This window comes from Carlito syrichta, unplaced genomic scaffold (genome assembly GCF_000164805.1).
Source record: "Carlito syrichta isolate Samal-C Ts95f unplaced genomic scaffold, Tarsius_syrichta-2.0.1 Scaffold305719, whole genome shotgun sequence".
Classification (NCBI taxonomy): Eukaryota; Metazoa; Chordata; class Mammalia; order Primates; family Tarsiidae; genus Carlito; species Carlito syrichta.
Window position 1 is genome coordinate 1,382,589 of NW_007249815.1, and position 7,924 is coordinate 1,390,512.

Consider the following 7,924-nt stretch of genomic DNA (forward strand, 5'->3'; position numbering starts at 1 on the left):
TATCAGTGTGATGTTAGCTTCATAAAATGATTTGGGGAGAATTCCATCTTTCTCAATTGCCTGGAATATTTTCAGTAGAATTGGTATGAGCTCCTCCTTGTACATTTTGTAGAATTCTGCTAGAAATTCATCTGGTCCAGGGCTTTTTTTTGTAGGTAGTTTTTGTATGACAGAGTCAATTTTCTGGGTTGTTCTTGGTCTATTTAGTGTCTCAGTGTCTTCTTGTTTTAACCTGGAGAGGTTGTGTGATGTCAGAAAATCCTTCATTTCATGTAGGTTATCAAGTTTGTTTCCATATAGGTTTACATAGTAATCTCTGATAATCCTTTATGTTTCTTTGGGGTAAGTTGTGATTTGGTCTTTTGTATTTCTGATTGTATTTATTTGGGCTTTTTCTCTCTTTTTCTTGGTCATTCTGGCTAAGGGCCCATCAATCTTGTTAATTCTTTCAAAGAACCAGTTTTTTGTTTTGTTGATGTTTTATGTAATATTTTTGTCTTCTATATCCCGTATTTGGCCTCTTATTTTTGTGATTTCGATTCTTCTGCTAAAGCTGAGATTTTGGTGGTCTTCTCTTTTCGGCTCCCTTAGGTGATTTGTGAGACTCTCCACTTGTGATCTTTCCATTTTCCTGATGTGTGCTTATAGAGATAAAAATTCCCCTCTTAGAACTGATTTCATGGTATCCCAGAGGTTTTGGTAAGATGTTTCTTCATTTTCATTTGTTTCCAGGAATTTTTCAATTTCTTCTCTGATTTCAGTATTGACCCATTTGTTGTTCAGCATCATGCTGTTTAGTGTCTCTGTCTTTGTGGGCTTTGGATAAATGTTGTTGGTTTTGATATTTATTTTTATTCCACTGTGGTCTGAGAACGTGCATGGCAAGATTTCAACCTTATGGAACTTGTTTATGCTTGATTTATTGCCAAGGATGTGATCGATTTTAGAGTATGTTCCATGTGGTGATGAGTAGAATGTATATTCTGTGCTTGTAGGGTGAAATAATCTGTAGGTATCTACTAAGTCCATTTGTTCAAGTGTCAAGTTTAGGTTCTGGATCTCCTTGTTGATTTATTGGGCCTCGATGATCTATCTAGGGCTGTCAGTGGGGTATTCAAGTCCCCTGTTACAGTAGTGTTAGAGTCAATATTTTTCAAAGTCTATTTAGTAGTTGCTTTATAAATGCTGGTGCACCTGTGTTGGGTGCATATATGTTTAAGATGAATATTTCTTGTTGATGGATTGAACCTTTTATCATTATGTAGTGTCTTTTCCATCTTTTAAAATTTTTGATAGCTTAAATGTTGTTTTGTCTGATATTAAGATTGCAACTCCTGCCTTCTTTTGTGATCCATTTGTCTGGAAACTCATTTTCCATTCTTTAAATTAGAGTCTGTGTGCATCCCTTGTAGTAAGATGAGTCTCTTGGATGCAGCAAACAATGGAGTCATGGCTTCCTATCCAGTCTGCCAGTCTGTGTCTTTTCAGTGGTGCATTTAGTCCATTCACATTGAGGCTGATTATTGAAATGGGATTGTTTATCCCTTTCATGAGGTACTTATAAAGTTTTTTCTTTGTTTGCTTGTTTTCTTTTGTCTTTAGGGTTAATGTGCACATGTGTCTTTAAGTTTCTTGTTGTGCTGTATTCTCTGTTGATTTTGTGCTCTGCTGTTCTCTTGGAAAGTGTGTGGTGATTCTCTTTCTTCTTTCTTCTGTGCTTAATACCTTTTTAAGTGTCTCCTGTAGAACTGGTCTGGAAGTTGCCTAATCTCTTAGGGATTGGATGTCTGGGAAGGACTTTAATTCTCCATCACTGATGAAGCTGAGCCTAGCTGGATAGGAAATTCTTGGTTCAAATTGCTCTTCTTTGAGGTCTTTGAATATAGGGCTCTAGTCCCTTCTTGCTTGTAGTATTTCTGCTGATAGGTCTGCTGCTATTCTGATTGGTTTTCCCCAGTAGGCAGTCTGTCCTTTCTCTCTTGTTGCCTTTGGGATTTTTTCTTTTGTACCTACTTTGTCTAGGCAAATTACAATGTGTCTAGGGGTTGGTCTTATCATTTGAAGTCTTGTGGGGGTTCTCTGTATCTTTTGTGTTTGGATGGTCACACCTCTGGTGAGATGGGAAAATTTTTCTCATAAAACCTCCAGGAATACTTGCTCCAAGGTGTTCTACTTTTCCCTTTCTTCTTCTTGGAAAACAATCAGGCATAGGTTTGGCCTCTTGATATAATCCCACATCTTTTGTAGGTTTTGTTCTTTCTTTCTGAGTCTTTTTTCTTTTCTTTTCTTTTCTTTTTTTTTTTTTTTACAGACCGGGTTTATTCTATGTTCTGGTCTTCAAGTTCTGAGATTCTTTTTTCATCTAGATTAATTCTGCTTTCCATGCTTGTCATCTTGTTATTTATTTCCTGGATGAAATTTTTTATTGCCAGAATCTCTGTTACAAGTTCTTTTAGTATTGCATCTTGTCTTTCTTGAGTCTTGTTCACTCTTTTCAACCATTCACTGATCTCTGTCATATTCTGAGGCCAGTCATTGGTGACTTCCATCATTTGGGCACCAAGGTCTGCTATCTCAGGGGTTTTGTCTTTGGAATTGTCTGAGGTCTTCCTTTGACATTTCCTCATTTGTGACAGACCTCTTGTTTTTTTTTCTTTAGTTCCTCTATTCAGTGTCAGTGGGAGAGGCTTTCCCTTCTGATGTTGGCTCAGTCCTCTATTCTTCCCTGATCTGGGCTCTGGATTTGTTCAATTTGAAATAGGATGGTGGATGGAAAGCTTTGTTGTCTCTTGTAGTTTTTGAATTCCGAGTAAAATGGGAGATGAGGTGCTAGGAGTCAGATGCTACTTGCAAATTAAAATGTTGACTCATTGTGGTATGCTTTCACTGAGATTCACTCCCCACCACCACTCTATATGATGATGCAAAGCAGAAACCAACAAACTACACTACAAAACAATCTGTAATAACAACAAAGTGAGACAAAACAAACCACAATGACAGAAAAACCCCAAGAAAACTAAACACACACACATGCCTAATACAAAGTGAATAGAGAAGAAAGACCAAAAGACCAAAGGGGGGAGAATAAGAAAAAAGAAAAGAGAGAGAGAGAAAAAAATGAGGCAATTCAGGTAGAACCCTCACACATATATTGACATACCTCTTAAATTATATAAAAATGAATATTTAAAAGAACCCCAGAAGAACAAAAGAGCAAAAGTCAACAGCAAAATCAAAGATGAACACTCAATCATTCACATACATGCATAAACAGAGAATGTCAAATAAAAGCAGAAAGAAATGGGGAAAGAAAAGAAAAAAAAATTAGGGAGGGAATTCAAGTCAAACCTCACATGCACATTCATGCACAAAGGAAAAATATTTTTTAAATAGATGAACTAACAAACAGTCAGATAATTTTTAAAATTAAAAAATAATTGAAAAAACAAAACAGAACAAAACAAAGACAAAAGAAACCTGTCCTCTTCTGGCATTGTTCCTCTAATCTGAACTCTACTGCAGGCCACCTCTTTCACTCTCTCCTCAGGAACCAAAGCAGGGAAGGAGGAGGGGCAGTGGAGATGGGCGGGACTGCAGTCCTCCCCTCCCTCTTAGGGAGATCTCTGGTGGGGATGTACAGGACAGTCTCTTCCCCAGGTATGCACTCTCATGAGGTTGCCCCAGCCAGGCCTGTATTGGAATGGGGTTCTCCTATTGTGACTGATGGGTTTGTGACAGACCAGGCTCCAGCTGGGTTTGTTCTTCTCAGTTGTGATCCAGCTATGCAGATCTGATGTTCAGAGGATTGCTGGGGAGGAGGAGGTTTGTGTCAGCCTAGACTCACCACTGATCTCTTTGGAGTTCTTCCTTGTCCTTTTGTGGCCACACCCTTTTTCCCATGGCTGGATCAAGGTAGGGAGTGGGGCACCTGAAACTCTGCACTCCTTAAGTCCCTCCAAAGTTTGTGCTCTCAGGATATTTCCTCTGGACCAAGATCAATCCCTGAATAGTTGAGCTACCATTCACAGAGACTGGATCTTGAGCTTGTCTGCAGCCCCTTTAGCACCTTTTTAGGTCTCTCTCCAATTTCAATGGTAAGGGAGCGCCTGGGGCAATAGTTTGTGGTGTTGCTTAGGCAACAAGTTGGAGGCTGGGGGGGGGGATCTGGGAGGAGCAATGCAAATCTCTGCCTGGAAAATGACTGCGGTGGGTGGCTCCTCACCAGGCATGTAGTTCTCTCTCCAGATTCCCCCAGTGCTCTCTCTTCAATCATCAAATCCTGTGCTCCAGTGGGTCTGGTTTGCCAGGTGATGGTGTGCCCTGGGTACCAGGTGCTGGGTATCAGCTGGATTCAGCAGGCTTTTCTCAGACCTGTTCCTGCAGGCAGCAGACATTTCTGTGGTGATCTTGGGGTCTGAGCTCTATTTCAGGGCAGGGGATGGGGGAGTCTTTCAGTCACCCTCAGAGTGGGCATCTGTGTGCATGCAGTCAAGTATCTTCTCAGATGGGCTTTCACGCTCCCACCAGCACCTGCCTGCTCACACGGAGAGTCTTTATTGTCACTTGCCTCCATGGAGATTTTTACAGCCTGATCTGTCGGCTGCCATCTTAATCTCCCTCAATACCCTTTAAATTACTAACATAATTCTTCTCAGACCTGGAAATGACAATACAAAAATTCATATGAAAACAAAAACAACTAAGAATAGCTAAAACAATCCTTAACAAAAGAAACAAAGTTGGCAATATCACACATCCAGGCTTTAAACTTTACCATAAGGCTATAATAATCAAAACAGCCTGGTATTGGTACAAGAACAGGCACATGAACTAATGGAACAGGATAGAGATTCTGGAAGCAAAGCCTTAATTCCTCAACCAGCTCATCTCCAACAAAACCTCCATCAACAACCACTGGGGAGAGGAGAACCTATTCAGTAAATGGTGCTGGGAAAACTGGCTGAATACATGCAGAAGATTGAAACAGGACCCAGACCTATAACCATACACAAAAATCAACTGTAAATGGATCAAATATCTAAATGTGTAACCTCAAACTATAAGAATCTTAGAAAATGCCAGAGACACCTTCCAGAAATTGGAGTAAGCAACCAATTCCTGACCAAAACACCAGATGTCCTTGCCATGAGAGATAAGATAGATAAGTGGGACCTCATTAAACTGAAAAGCTTCTTCAAAGTCAAATAAACCATCAAGAGAGTGGGTAGATAGCCCACAGAATGGGAAGATATATTTGCCAACTGCATATCTGACAACAGCCTAACATCCAGGATCTATAAGGAACTCAAACATGCTGAAAGGAAAAAACAAAAACAAAAACAGCCCCATTAAAAAGTGGGCAAAAGACATGAATAGGCACTTCTCTAAAGAAGATATACAGGCAGTCAACAGACACATGAAAAAGTGTTCAACCTAACTAATCCTCAGAGAAATGAAAATCAAAATCACATTGAGATACCACCTAACCCCAGTAAGAATGGCCATCATTAATAAAACAATCAACAACAGATGCTGGCGAGGATGCACAAAAAAGGGAATGATTGTAGACTGCTTGGTGGGAATGCAAACTAGTTTTCCTCTATTGGAAAACAATGTGGTGATTTCTAAAAGAACTAGACATTGACCTTCCATATGACCCAGCAATCCCCCAACTGTAAATATGTCCAGAGGAAATCAAATCATTTTACCAAAAAGATACCTGCACACACATGTTTACTACAGCACTAGTCACGATAGCAAAAACATGGAACCCAGCTGTGCTGCCCATCGAAATTAGACTGGCTAAAAAAAAAATGTGGTGTATTGCATGATGGAATATTACGCATCCTTAAAGAAGGACAAACATATAGACTTTGAACAACCTGGATGGATTTAGAGTCTATCATACTCAGTGATATATCACAGAAACAAAGAACTGAGTGCCACATTTTCTCACTCATAAGTGGATCCTGAACATTTACCATAATACTGTAAGAGAGGGATTGGCAATAGTGGGAAACTGCCAGGGGATGGGGGATACACTTCTTCAATAAGGGTACCTGATATCAAACCACTGAATTGGGTACCAAAATGAGGCCCAAACTTTACCTGTACAATGACCATTTGTATACCTAACCCTGAATTGTACCAACATCTTTAAAATTAAAAAATTGTAAAATAAAAAAAGGAAAAGAAAATGTACATATACACCATGGAGTACTATATAGCCATAAAAAAGAAAGAAATCATATCCTCTGCAGCAAGCTAGATGCAGCTAGAGGCCACTATCCTAATTGAATTTACACAAAAACAGAAAATCAAATATGTGTTCTCACCTATAAACGGAAGCTAAACACTGAGTATACATGGACATAAAAATGGAAACAATAGACACTGGGGACTCCAAGAGGGGGAGAGGAGGCAAGAGGCAAAGACCAAAAACTACCTGCTTCGTACTAGGGTCACTATTTGGCTGATAGGTTCACTAAAAGCCCAAACCTCAGGGTCATCCAGTATACTCATATAACAAGCCTGCACATGTACCCCCTTAAGTCTAACTAATGGCAGTGTATAGGGTAGGGATGCATATTCCCTTCTTTAATCTTCCATATTTATTCCAAGGGCAGGAGTTAGTAGAACAGAACAGGAGGAGGACATCTCAGATGTATGGCACAGAGCTTGAATTTGAAAAAGGGTTAATATAAAACAAAAACAAAAAAGTGACTGAGATAGATCCCAATCGACTTAGAGGTATATTTTGCCAAAGTTGAGGTTGGGCCTGGGAAGAAACACTAATGACAGCAGCATCTGTGATCCATATCTTTTTGAGAAGAGGGTTTTAAGGACTTCAATATTTATAGGGGAACGAGTGACTAGAAGGGGAAGAAGAAAAAAAGAAAAGAAGAGTAAACGGTAGGCAATGAGGGGACTTCTTAAATTCTTATGAAGGCTTTGATTAGTGCTCAGTGAGTTTACATTTTGCATTTGAAAAGGAGTAGATGAACAGACAATTTAAACAGACAATTATGTATTTCTCTTCTTCTAAGTAAATCTACTTTTCACACAAGATGATGTAAATATAGCGTAAAGATAGAGGAAGAAGTTAGTTTGCATTTTTCTTGGGATGAGCAGAGGGATGATTTCTAGTCTTGTCCTTCTTTGTGCCTGTGAAAGGTAAATTATTAATTTACATTGCCAGGATGAGATCCAACAGAATTCTGCTTTATAGCTAGTCCACAAGGCAGCTATAAATAAATATAAATCTTCTGAAAGATTTCGGGGCCCACAAGAAATTTCTTTTCTTTTCTTTTTTTGAGTTGGAATCTCACTCAAACAGCAATTTGTGAGGGAGGCCATCTGGGGAGCTATGTGGCCTTCTGTCATTGCAGCTAGCTGTTTGAGAACAAAGGTAAGGTAGTTTTACTTTGCATGACTCAGTTCCCAAGCATAACTTTCTCCTTTGGCATAGTGAGTTTGGTAATCTGATGTTTTATATTCCTTTCAAAAAAGTTATGAGGCAAACTGTGGCACACATCAGATCAAGGTGATTAAAAGCTCCCAATCAAGAAAGCATCCAATTAGAATATTCAGGGTAAGGAATCCAACAAAGACAAAGTGGAAAACTTAAAATAAATCAGCAAAACTTGAAAGAAGAAGAGTCCAAAGTGGATCAAGATTGAGACTGGTGGTGCTTCTAAAAGTTTTCAAGCATTAACTTATAAGAGAAAATATAAATTTGTATAAAAACTTTAAGAACCATTTTGGAGTATTGTATTTTTTTTCTAATTGTTCCTAATAGAGCATCCCACATTCACTAAAGTATTCATCAAGTAAACAGTTGAGCCAAGATAACAGATTATGAGCCTATGAGAGTATCTGCCTGACATTTTGTTCTATGAAAGTTGATTATACAGATTTGGTC